This window comes from Spermophilus citellus (assembly GCF_964194105.1).
Source record: "Spermophilus citellus genome assembly, chromosome: 17".
Taxonomy (NCBI): Eukaryota; Metazoa; Chordata; class Mammalia; order Rodentia; family Sciuridae; genus Spermophilus; species Spermophilus citellus.
In genome coordinates, this window is record NC_138199.1 from 5958853 (window position 1) to 5972955 (window position 14103).

General features: G+C 41.2%; 1 protein-coding gene across 1 annotated transcript in view; it reads left to right on the forward strand.

The window, feature by feature from the left end:
• The window catches only part of LOC308635509 (uncharacterized protein), a gene marked incomplete at its 3' end in the record, with an annotated part of 193378 nt that overhangs the window by 13202 nt on the left and 166073 nt on the right, over positions 1-14103 (forward strand). The gene's annotated exons all lie outside the window — the stretch shown is intronic.

The following is a 14103-nucleotide window of genomic DNA, read 5'->3' on the forward strand; positions in this document are numbered from 1 at the left end:
GATAATGATGAACAACTTCCAAATCTCAGTTAAGAAGGCCTTTTGGTGTTTTTCCTCCCCACCTGCCACCCCTCCATTCCCCAGTATGATGGTGACTGTAGGGATGACAGCCCAGTGTTCCTGGTGTGACTTGCCAGTGCCAAGGGTCAGTATAAACTTTGTTCTTAAAAACTACTTGCACAAGCTGAGGATGTGGCTTAGTGGTAAAGCACTTGCCTAGCATGTTTGAAGCCCTAAGTTCTATCTCCAGCACTGCAAAAAAAATATGTGCTTGTGTGTTTTGTGCTACTGGGGTTGAACCCAAAGACACACTCTACCCCTGAGTCACATCCATTGTTTGTGCATTTTGAATAATCTGGCAGCCCCCTGAGGTCCCTGTGCAGGGCTTGTCTTTGATTTGCTCCCCTTGGGTTCCTTTAGCTTACTAGTCAGCATCTGTTGAGAGCATCTGAAGACAGGAAAAGCAATAGACAAAGAAGCTGCAGACAGACTGAAGAGCCTGAGAAGGAAGAGACAAGGAGACAAATATTGGAGGCAATTTCTCCACCACACACACCAGGGGATATAGAGTAAAACCAGCTTGCCAAGGGCAGATGAACACTCCAAAAGGAACTGGGGGAATCTTAGGCTTGCAACTCCAACCCATCCTCGGGCTCCACACAAGCAGGAGGTGAAGGCTAACCCAGAAGTTTAGGCAAATAACTAAATCAGATATGAAAATAATGACTGTTGAACACCTATCCATAAATAAATAGGAGAATATTATGCACAGCTGCAAGCCAACAAACCAGAAAAACTAGATCAAATGGGAAAATCCTTGAAACACACACTTAACAAAACTGACTCAAGAAGAAGAAAATCTGAACACACCTATAAAAATGAAATAGATGAAGTCCAAAATCAAAAACCTCCCAACAAAGAAAAGTCTAGAACCAGAGGGCTTCACAGGAGAATTGTACCAAATATTTAAGCTTTTCAAACTCTTCCAAAACAAACAAACAAACAAACAAAACAACAACAACAAAACAAAGGGATAGCAAAAGAGGGTATACTTCCTAACTAATTTTATGAAATCAATGTCAATGTGACACCAAAGCCAAAAGAGACATGAAAAGGATAGAAAACTACAGGTCAACAGTCCTTATGAATATAAATGTAAAAGTCCTGGGAAATTCCTAGCAAACTAAACCTTACATCACATTAAAGGATTATACACCAGGATCAAGAGGAATTTACCCCAGGAATTCAAGGGTGATCCAACATAAGTAAATCAGTGTAATACATGGCATTAGTAGAACAGAGTGGGGAAAACGTCTCAATTAGCAAAGAGAAAGCTTTTGACAAAATTAGGATTAAAAAAAAACAGGATATATATATATATTAAAAATATTACTAGGAATGGAAGGGAATTTCTTCAATATGATAAAGATTATTTAAGAAAAACCCACAGCTACTCAAATGTTAAAGACCAAAAGTTTCCCCCTTAAGATCAGGACAAGACCCAAACATCCACTTTCATCACTGTTATTCAATGTCATATTAGGGAGAGCATTTAAATAACTAAAATAAATAAGAAGCACAAAATTGGAAAAGAAGTAAATCTATCTCTGTTTGCAGATGGTATATCACATATAGAAAATCTCAAAGAGCCCATCAATAATTACTGCAGCTAATAAACAAAATCACGAAAGTTGCCGGGCACAAAACCAACTCACAAAAATCAGTTGTAATTGTATTATAGAAAATAATTCCATTTACAACGGTATCCAGAAGAATAATATTCCTTCTCTTAAAATTCCTAGGAGTATAATATAAGAAGTCAGCATTCTTTAGATGTCCCATCAGGGGTGTGTGAAGGTCACAGGTGGACAGGGAAGATCTTTAATATTTTCCTAAGCCCTTGAACACCAGGCTGGCACAACCAAGAACACAGGACTGATTCTCTTTCCGCCATCCCCCACCTCCCAGTCAGCGGGCTGTCTTATCAGGAAAGCAGAAATCCTGAATTTCTCATCATGTCTTCAACTACCAGTTTCTGAGGCTGAGTGCAGTAGGTAGGGCCTCCTTTCCTCCACCCCGTGTCCACTGGTGAGAGCAAGGCTCTACCTTAGGCACAGCACCACTGAGAATACTGGGCCTGACTGACCTTGCCTTGGCTCCTGGAGCTGTGCTTCCATGCTGGCAGAGGCGAGGAGACCCAGGGCTGTGTTCCCCTCCACTTGTAATGCCAGATTCGTGGGACCCCAATAGACCTCCAGGAGCCGAATCCAATGCAATCACACAAGAGTCTTTATTGCAAGCTCGAGCCTGAACTCAAAACCGTCCCCAGTGCAGCAGTCCCAGGGAGTGAGTCCTGACCCTTAGTTCAGTGAAGATTTATAAGTTTTTTGGGGGGCTAATCTATGCATCACAACATCACACAGCAAATCATTTCATACTGCGGGAAAATCAAACAACAACTTTTAACATTAGCACATTTACTGGCGGGAATAAGTTGGGTAAGGGTGATTGGTTAGTTCAAGAGGTGGATACATTTGAACTGATTGGTTTAAGCTGTGAGGGGGGTGTAAGCACTAAACTACAGGGTTTCCTAAAATATTATCAATCCCAGAAATTACTGGGAGGGTCACCTGGCATTTCAGGTATTTTCCCTGTCTCACACTGATTGGTGGTTGCTAGGGGGTTGCTATGGGTCCTCACCTAGCCTGAGTCAGGGACGCCTGACTCCGCGGATCTCTTCTGTTATTTACAAACAACTCAGCAGGGTGGGTATGTGCCTAGGAGTGCTCTGTGGGTTTTTCCAAGGGCAAGGGTCACACCCCCTCCCTCTGGACAGGCCTTGAGGTAGAAGCTGGTTTCTCAAAAATGGAGTCACATCAGTTTCTCATTCCCCTCTTTGTCTGGAAACTTGGGGACTAATCATGGTTCCCTCAGTTGGGGGGTCTATTTGGACAGGCCCTATATCTTAGTAGGATTCTACTTCTGGGTCTAGGGTTTGATAGTGGGTATGCGGAACCATCATCTGAACTGTGTTTACTCTGTCCTTGATGAAAGCCACTAGTAGTCCTACTAAGGTTGACACTAGGGTAATTTTAGAGTAAAGAGTAACCCTCAGGGGACAGTCTTCAACTTCCCAGACTTACTCAAAATTGGCCTCCTAGATCTGACCTGACTTGATTTACCTATCTACACTGACTGCCTGTCTAATTCTAGCTTCAATAATATGTTAGGAAACCATGTAGTTTAGCATGTACACCCCTCACGGCTTAAACCAATCAGTTTAAGTATCCCCCTCTTGTACTAACCAATCACCCCTACCCAAATTGTTCCTACCAGTGAATGTGCTAATCAATGTTAAGAGTTGTTTGATTTTCCCACGGTGTGAAATGATTTGCTGTGTGATGTTGTGATGCATAGAGTATCCCCCCAAAACCTATAAATCCTCACTGAAATAAGGGTCGGGACACACTCCCTGGGACCACTGCATCTGAAACAGTTGTGAGTCCAGGCTTGAGTTTCCAATGAAGACTCTCATGTGATTGCATTGGATTTGGCTCCTGGTGGTCTATTGGGGTCCCATGAATCTGGCATTACATCACTCAGTCAGAAACACACCCATTGTCTCTGCCCTCAGGACAGCTGGAGTCAGAGATTTTGCCCATGGAAAGAGGCAAGCTATAGAAGACAGAGGTCCAAATCTTTCTCCAAAGGATCTACCTTCATTTGCAATGGAGAGAGATTCAAATATAAATAATGTCAAAAACAGTGAAGGTGGGGTGAAAGTCAGTTGGGAAGAGATTGACAGATTTATTGGAGATATAGATAAATTGAAGGACTGCTACATAGCTGGAAGAGACATCTAAGAGGATCACTCCTGGGCAGAAGAAACCTCAAGTGCTTACCATAAGAGTTATCCCTTTAAATCTGGTTGGATCAGCATGTGGAACAATTTATGCCACAGTCCATTGTTGAAAACAACAGAGCAATCAGCCAGCAATTGGTTGAGCTCCATTTCTATAAGTGCTCAGGGAAAGAGAGCCAGAGAGCAATCCTCTAAAACCACTCCCAAGGCTACTATAAGGAAGTCTCCACCCCCATCCCAAGAATCAGCATCAGTGGCTTCACACTGCAAGGGGGTGATGGGGAATAGACTTCCCTAAAATAATCCATCATTCACTAAATAATTAAAAAATGGCCAACAATAGTAAGCCCTGCAAGAGGATAGGTGACCAGTACCTAGGGTTACTACAGTGTATTACACATAATGTCTATTTTCCAAAAAAAAAAAAAAAAAAAAAACCCCACAAAACCCCCCCAAATTCCAACCCATGCAAAGAAGCAGGAAAGAATAACCCAAACACTGAAGACAACTGGGCAACAGAAATTGTCTCAGAGGACCAGATGTCAAATTTCATAGGTCAGAATTTCAAAGGTTTTAGAAATAAGTTTAGGGCTGGGGCTGGGGCTCAGTGGTAGAGCGCTTGCCTAGAATGTTTGAGGCCCTGGGTTCGATTCTCAGCACTGCATATATAAATAAAGTTTTTAAAAAAGTCCATCAACAACTAAAAAATAAAAATAAATAAATAAATGTTTCAAGAACTAAACAAAACCATGATTAAAGGTGTAAAGGAAAGCATAGAATCAATGGTTCATCACATAAAGACAATTAATAAAGTGTGAAGTTGAAGTTCTATAAAGAAGCCATATTTATATTAAAGACCCACTGCCTGATCTCAGTTGGGTAGAACATCCTGATGGTGGAAACATGGAAGCTGCAGGTCTAGAGTCAAAGCTCTTAAAGTATCTTAGGCTCTTTAGAAAAAAGTCTACTTACTTTTGTAAACAACTCATAATGTATTGTTAAGCTGAACAGATCTCTACCTTCCACCAACCCTAAAGCTAAGGATGCTATAGCATCTGAAACCTATAGATTTTCCCACTTTACTATAGCCCACCTAGGTAATACTCACACTAATATATTTGTTGGATGTATTGATTTCTTTCTTTCTTCAGTGCTTTGGAAGTTCATGTGAGATCTAGGGGTGTAGCTCAGTGGTAGAGTACTTGCCTGGCATGTGCAAAGCCCTGGATCTGATCCCCAGTACTGTAAAAATAGCTCATGTAACTTCTTCCACTTTAGAGTAGCTTATTCAAAGTAACTTAAATCTGTGTTCCCAGACCTCAGCCACTCACATTTGGCTCAGAGTAAATTATTTCTTCTTTTCTTTTTTTTTTCTTATTTTCTTTAAATCATAGTTGTTGTTTTACATCAAATAAAGATAATTTATCAAAGAAAGATAAATCATTAGAAAGAACCAAGTGGAAATTCAGTATAATAGCTGAGATGAAAAACTTATTAATGGGGTTCAATAGAACAGTTGAACTGGGTGCAGTGGCACATGCCTGTAATCCCAGATGCTTAGGAGTCTGAGGCAGGAGGATCATGAGTTCAAAGCCAGCCTCAGCAACAGTGAGGTGCTAAGAAACTCAGTGAGACCCTGTCTCTAAATAAAATACAAAATAGGACTGGGGATGGGGCTCAGTGGTTGAGTACTCCTGAGTTCAATTCCTGGTACAAAAAAAAAGAAAAGAAAAGAAAAAGAAATAGTACAGTTGAACTGGTGGAAGAATTAGTGCACTTAACTACAGCTTCACAGCTTGAAAGTATGCAGTCAGTTGCTGAAACATCTTTTCCTTTAAGGAAGAGGAGCAAAGAATGAAGTTCAGGGAGGGAGAAATTTGGTGAATTGTAGGGATAAAAATAACAGGATGGTGTAGAACTAAAAATTAGGTGAGATATGTAAAGATAAGTTTCTCCTAAATCATTTTGTTTTCTTCATTTATTTTATTATTAATTCTTTCCCAGATGATGCTAAAGCCTTTAAGGAAGATTTGTTCTGTCCCTTAAAGTGTTACAGGAGTCTTCATAATTTGCTTATTTGGGTTATAGTCGACTTCTGAGAGCAAATACGAATCTGTAATAGTGTTTTTTCTCTTTAGGAGATTAGGGCTTTGATCAGAGCAAAATTTTAAAACAGAATGTCCAAGTGTCCAGCATCTGTTTTCTTTTCATAAGGTTTACAACATCATTTAGAAGGAAAGTAACCGGCAGAGGGTTGGATTGGAGCTGATCGCCTTGGAGAATTTCACCAGCCGAGCAGTTTTAGAGGCCCTGGGCTCTTGCTTAAATAACAAATACTCTGAGGGGTTCCCAGGCCAGAGGTAAGTGAGTGTTTCCAAGTCCTGTTTCTGACATAGTGATGTGAAGTACTGAATCGGTGTAGAATCTAAACAACATGTAAACTTCATAAAATGGCTTCCCAGCTGGATGGAGTGGCACACACCTGTAATCCCAGTGACTCAGGAGGCTGAGGCAGGAGGACTGCAAGTTCAAACCCAGCCTCAGCAACTTAGTGAGGCCCTAAAGCACTCATATAGACCCTGTCTCTAACAAAATATAAAAACGGGCTGGGGATGTGGCTCGGTGGTTAAGTACCTCTGGGTTCAATTCCTGGTACCAAAGAAAAAGAAAACAGGCTTCCCAATTGTGGAATCTGTTCTCTTCCACTCCTGCCCTCCTGCATAGCTCTTGTATGATTTCTAGCCTGTGATACCACTGCTGTTCCTGGAGCAGGTATATTCAGGGTTGCATTTAACAGTCTCTTTGGTAGCTTTCTAGAATAGGAGGCCAGGCTAATAAGGAGTATCATCCAACCCTGAGAAAAGATTGGTGTCCTTTGAGGGTTGCCACAGAAGATGACTGTGGCTATGATCTGTATCAGAAGTGGCTGAGAAGTGAAAGGGAACTTGTGGTGCAGGCTGAGTGTCTCTTATCTGAAATTCTTGGGATCCAAAGAATTTCAGATTTCAGAGTTTTTTCAGATTTTGGAATATTTGCATAGACTTTACTGGTTCAGTATCCAAAATGCTCCAAATTTGATTTTTTTTTTTTGTGTGTGTGTGTGATGCTGGGTTGGAAGGTAAGTCCTAATGCATTCCAGGCTCTACCAATGAACTATATCCCCCACTCCCTTTGAAACTTTTTTTAAAATGTTCCTTGTGATTTTTCTCAACCATGTTCAAGTTTTCTGAATGCATAAATTATTAGATTTGTGCTTAAGTACTTCAGTTTTGGAGGTGCTATTGTAAATGGTATGTATTTTTTTAAATTTTAAATCCTGATTATTCCTATGTTGCTGATATACGGGACATGAGTAGCCTTTTGTCTATTGGCCATCTACTTTACTTCTTCTATCTCCAACTTTCTTTGTTTTCTGTTTGTATAGCTGAATTGCTGAGACAGAGTAATTTGTAAATTGAGTAACTTATTTTTATAGTTTTGGAGTCTAGGAAGTCCAAGGTCTAGGAACTGCCTCTGATGAGTGCCTTCTTTCCAGTGGGGTCAGTGCAGAGTCCCAGAGCAGTGCTGGGCATCACACGGCGAGACCTTGGAAACTTTTTGGATGCCATGTTGATACACAAGAAGCTTCAGATTTGGGAGCATTTGAGTTTCATATTTTCAGTTAGAGATGCTCAACCTGTATAGGAAATTTATTGTTATAAATGTTGAATTTACATATGCAGTGATTATTTTCTCAACTTTTTTGAACCAGTATAAGCCATATAAATATGTGTATGTGGTTTGTACATCCATATATACTAGGTATACATATATATGAAATACATGTGTGTGTGTGTGTGTGTGTGTGTGTGTGTGTGTATATATATATATATATATATATATATATATATAGAGAGAGAGAGAGAGAGAGAGAGAGAGAGAATCTTTCTATGTTGCTGGACTGAGTGATCCTCCTTCCTCAACCTCCAAAGTACTGGGACTATAGACAGTGCCACTATGTCTAGCTTCATTTTTGTTTTGGAGGGGTGGTTTGTGGTACTGGAAATTGAACTCAAGGATGCTCCACACTGAGTTACAGCCCAAGCTCTTTTTATTTCTTATATTGAGACAGGATCTCTCTAAATCATGCTTCACTCCTAAATTGTTGGGATTACAGGCATGCATCACCACATCTGGCCATCTGTTGTTTGTTTCTTACAGTCATTATCAGACAAAGAATTTACAGAATAAGACATGATCTTCCTGAATGTTAGCATTACTATTCCAATGGACAGAGAAAAACAAGGGTCACCTTTGGAGAATGAACTGTCATTCTATCCTGAGATGCCCCTGAAGTTCTCTGTAGAAGTCTGAGGGTCAAATTGAAGGCTTTGTCTTTCTCCTACTGTAAATAACTACCTTTGCCCTGTACTTTGGTAGATTTACTGAGTACCAACTAATATATCTCATTGGATCCTCCTAGCAACCTTATAGGACAAGATGGTGCAGCTGAGACTTGCTTACTTCTCTTCACTGTATTCTTCCCACTCCTGAGTTTTGGCCTCTGAGTTTTGGCCTGTCCACGATGGAGGTGTTCACATCCCTGTGACCCAGGCACAGAAAATCCCATTGAGGGGTGTGAGACTAAAGATTTTCCTCTTGCCGGGTGGGTTGGCACACACCTGTAATCCCAGCAGCTCTTTCGAGGTTGACACAGGAGAATCATGAATTTAAAGCCAGCCTCGGCAACAGCAAGGCACTAAGAAACTCAGTGAGACCCTATCTCTAAATAAAATACAAACTAGGGGTGGGGATGTGACTCAGTGATCGAGTGCCCCAGAGTTCAATCCCCAGTACCAAAACAAAACAAAACAAAACAAAACAAACAAACAAACAAACAAAAAAGCAACAACAACAAAGATTTCCCTCCTGACCTGGGGAGCATGCTTAACATGCTTGAGGCCCTGGGTTCCATCCCCAACACCAAAATAATAACATTATTGTCTTCATGTTCCAAGACTAAGGTGCAAGATGCAGAAACCAGTGATGTCTTCTCTTCTTGTATCTCCATGAGCCCTCCCCACATTTCCTCTCAACTAATAACTCTAGTTTCTTTTTCACTGAGACCAGCGTTGTTCAGCAGGCAAGAGACAATGGGGATTAGAGTCAATTTTGGAGTATTTCAGGTGTGCAAAGTTCCTCTCTGATTAATGGCTGAGCACAGGCTGAATGCAGGGTGCAGATGCACCTGGTGGTAGGATTCCATGGCAGCTGTCTTTTCACAGAGTACTGGTCTCAGAGATAACTCCAAAGTTACACACTACTCCCCACCCACTCCTGGCTCCTGGAAGATCTTGCTCCAGCAATCCTCCCTCCCTGCTTACACCATCATCTGTCACACTCCCCTGCTCATACTCATCAGCTTGTAAATATTCAGCTCCTTCTTCCATTAAAAATGACAACTCATAACCACTTTCTCTGAAGTCCCATCTCTTTGCTCCCCTTTGCAGAACATCTCAGGAGAGTTGTCTACACTCACTATTTCTGAATCAGACATTCTCATTCTCTCCCAAACATATTCTAAAGAAATTTTGGCCCCCCCAAACACTCCCAAGACTGTTCTCACCAAAGGCCTCTAAGTGGTTAAATGCACCAGTCAACACTCAGTCCTATTTCTCGGCTCCTCAGCAGCATCTGCTGCAGCTGCTCATCCCTGTCCCTTCAGACGCTTAATGCACACCACTTCCAGGGCACCCCTCTCTGGCCTCCCCATGCCTTCCTTGTTTCTTCTGCTGGTTTCCCTTTGCCTGACCTCCACCTAAGACTTTCTTTTGTCTTTTCCTGTCTCCCCTCATCCCTTGAGCTTCCCATCCAATTTTATGGCTTTGTAAATGTTGGTGACTCTCACATTCCTACCTCCAGCCATGCACCTCTGAACTCGGATCTCAAAGGCCCACAGGTGCTTGATGGTTCCACTGGAATGTGTATCAAGGCATCTCAGGACTTAACCTACCTAAGCCACAAATCTCCACCATTGTCGACTTCCTTAACCAGACTCCTAAAGCCTAAGTAGTACAACCAAGAATCAATAAATGGGATAGAATCAAACTTAAAAGCTGCTTCTCAGCAAATGAAACAATCAATAATGTGAAGAGAGAGCCTACAGAATGGGAGAAAATCTTCATCACACGCATGTACCGCAGATAGAGCACTAATCTTGGGATATATAAATAACTCAAAAAACTTAACACCAAAAAAAACCCCAAAACCCAATAACCTAACCAATAAATGGGCTAAAGAACTGAACAGACACTTCACAGAAGAAGAAATACAATTGATCAACAAACATATGAAAAATGTTCATCTCTATCTATTAGAGAAATGGAAATCAAGACTTCTCTAAGATTTTATCTCACTCCAATCAGGGTGGCAATTATCAAATATATAAGCTACAGTGTTAGCAAGGATGTGGGGGAAAAGGTACACTCATACATTGCTGGTGGGACTGCAGATTGGTGCAATCACTATGGAAAGTAGTATGGGATTCCTCAGAGAACTTGGAATGGAACCACCATTTGACCCAGCTATCCCATTCCTCAGTTTATAACCAAAGGACTTAAAATCAGCATACTAGAGTGATGCTGCTACATCAATGTTTATAGCAGCTCAATTAATGACAGCTAAACTTGGAACCAACCTAGATGCCCTCCAACAGAGGAATGGATAAAGAAAATGTAGTATGTAAACACAATGGAATATTACTCAGCCTTAAAGATGAATGAAATTATGGCATTAGCAGGTAAATGGATGGAGTGGAGAATATCATGGTTGGCAAAATAAGCCAATTCCAAAAAACCCAAAGTGAATTGTTTTCTCTGATATTTGGATAGTAATTTAGAATAAGGGGGAAGGGCTAGGGAAGAATAGAGGTACAGTTGATTAGGCAGAGGGGAATGAAGGGAGTGGAGGGAGTATAAGGGTAGTAAGGATAGTAGTGTGAATCAGACATTATTACTCTATGTACATATATGATTACATGACCGGTATGATTCTGCACCATGTGCAACCAGAAGAAAGAGAAGTTTTACTCCGTGTGTGTGTGTGTGTGTGTGTGTGTGTGTGTAAACATGCATTCTACTGTCATGTATAACTAATTAGAAAAAAAAACTATAGCAAAGATCTTTCTCCTTCCACCAGCCCCCTCCCCCAGTACTTGGGATTGAATTCATAGCTTCTTACTTTCTAGGCAACTGCTATACCACCAAGCTGTATAATTCAGCCCTTAATTATTTTTATTGTGTATAATTTTTCAGATAGGGTTGGCTGTGTTGCTCAGGGTGGGCTCAAACTTACAATACTGCCTCAGCTTCTTGACTAGGTGGGATTATAGGCATGCACAACATGCCCTGCTTTCTTCTTGAGTTGAACAAAAGTGTCTTTGATTTGGGCATCTTGATTCATATTCTATAGGTAGCAGTTTGCCCTTGAATGTGAACAATGATGTGCACTGGCAAGCTGGGCATTTCCATGCTATGCATAAGCCCATTGCAAACCCCCAAATGGGCAAAGGATTAACAAGATTAACAACAAATTAACCAAAGATAGCTTCAGCATGTAACTGCCAACTGGCTTTAAATTGGGGTCTTGTTCCTTTCCTGCTTATTACCCATTATGTAACAAAGAGACCCCAAACACAGTGCCTTAACACAAGATTTTATAATTATCTCTCAATTTTCTCTGCATTGACTGGACTTACCTGAATGGTTATTGTTTAGGGCCTACACTGTTGCAGTCATCCTGTGGGTCATCTGGGCTGGACATCCCTCATGGCTCACTCCTGTGTCTTATATCCCCAAAATAAAGAGGTGGGGAGATTTGACATCAGCCTACGAAAGATTTCCAGAAATTTTGGAGAATTGAAAGCAAACAGAGAAGTTGTATCTGCTGTAAGAGATCAAAGGAAACACAAGCTTAGTGCCTGCAGGGAGGGGAACCAATGAGAAAAAAGCCACGTCACTGTGGACCCCTTCGAGCAGTGATAACCTGCAGCCAGCTCAGCATCATTCTTTGCTGCTGCTCATCTCCTTTCCACCAAGCAAAGAGCACTCACTTAACAGACATTTCCTGAGTACCATACTTGTGCCAGGCACACTGCTGGGTACCATCAAACAGCAAGAGAAGCAAAAAGCCTGCCATTGTGGTGCTTACAGTCTTTAAGGGTTGGGTTAGGGATATTTACCAAATCATTAGCCCAAATATAGGTTAAACATTCCTAATTCAAAAATCTGAAACCCAAATTACTCCAAAATATGAAATGTTTTGCCTCTGACACAATGCCATGAGTGGAATATTCCACACCTGTGTCTCATCCACAGCCCAGTTGTGCAAGGGCAGTGGAGTAGGTTGCAGGAAAGACAAAGTGCCCAGAAATGGCATGGGAGACATGGTTTATGGACAAAAGCTTGCAAGAGATCAGTAACTGCTCCAAGAAGAGTTCAGGGATGACAGACCAACAGCACCTCCATCCCTCAAGGTGCTTCACCAAGTAGCACCTCCTCTCCCTCACAGCATTTTGTCCAGTGGAAACTGGCCGGACAAGTGACACACTTTCCACAGTGACTTCAGTTCTGTACCAGTCCCCACTGAGAGAGAAGTTTTATATGTTAGGCTGCAGAAGCAGTGACGTCAGCATTAGCTTGCTTTGTTTATCTGTATGAACAGCAGTCCAAGTAGCAACTGTTCTGAAATGTATGCAAGAAATAGCTTTTGACAGATAACAGTAACTTGCCCCAGTTGCCAGTGTTCACAAGACAAAGCCAATTTCCTTCAAGATAATCTGTCTACTGCCCGGGCTTGCTTTCATTATTCCCTTAACTTGGCTAGGGTTTGGGGAACAGAGAGAAGATATCCAGTAACATGGTGTTTTACTGTTCCCATTTTCTTTAGGAATGATACAAAATGAAAGTTTGCTTTATACACAAAATTGTTTAAAATGTTAGCGAAGCCCTGAACAACTTAGGGAGACCCTGTCTCAAAACAAAACATAAAAAGGGCTGGGGATGTGGCTCAATGGTAAAGCACACTGGGTGTAATCCCTAGTACAAAAATTATTTTAAATGTTTTGTAAAATTATCTTCAGGAAATGTGTATAAGGTGTATGTGAAACAAATGTATCTCATGTTTATAGTTAGTCCCATACCCAAGATATTTCATTATATACATGCAAATATTCCAAAATCCAAGAAAAAATCAGAAATCCAAAACACTTCTGGTCCCAAATATTTCTGATAAGGGATACTCAAAGTGTAAATGCTTAATTAGCAACTGTGATAAGTTCAAGGAAGAAATAGTTTTATTTGGTGAGGGGTGGGTTTAAAGAAGGCTTGGCAGACATAGTTGGCTGAGATATAAAGTTGAAGTCAGAGTTAATGGAAGATGCAGGACAAGCATTGGAGTCAGCAAAGAAAGAACATCAAAGAGACTCTGTAAATGGCAGAAACTCAATCTACACTGCTTTCAGAGGAGGCAAGGGAGGGATTTGGTGGATTCCATCACTAAATAGTCCAGGGACTGACTGACTTCAGGATTCAGCTAAAACTCATTGGTCCTGGTCTATATCGCCGGCTTTCCTTTAGTACCTTCTTTGGGTAGTTTTCCTCCTGGCAGAACAGCAACAATGGTGGCAACAGCAGAGAGAGAGAGAGAGAGAGAGAGAGAGAGAACGAGAACACATAGTGAGTGTAGAACGAAGACCTTCTCTGATTGGCCAGTTCTGACCACAGGTCAACATGCGAAGGGTGGAGTCAACACCACCTGTTGCAGATGGTAGGGCTGTGTAGAGAATTCTGCCAGAGCACAGAAAAGAAGAAAGCCTTACAAAGGTTCTCTGAAAGTGAATCAGTTTTGTCATGAAGATATATCAGTGGGCTCACAGACCTTGCAAAGAGGCACGTCTCAGTAAAGTCAGACAAAGGAAACATCTCAAACAACTACATTCCATGAAGTGTCACAGAATTTATAATCCATAATTTGAGATGCTTGTATCCCTTGTCTGTAAAATAAGATGTTGGATTATAAAGACCAGCTACCTCCAGTTCCCCGTGCAACCTCCAATGAATGATTTCATTCCGCACTGTTGTGAAAAATTCAAAGCAGAATTGGAGAGGTAGTGCGGTGTGGGGATTAGATACATGCAGAATTTCTACAGGGCCTCCAGAGTTAAAATTCGTCCATTACTTTGTTATTGGAAAAGTAAATAATGT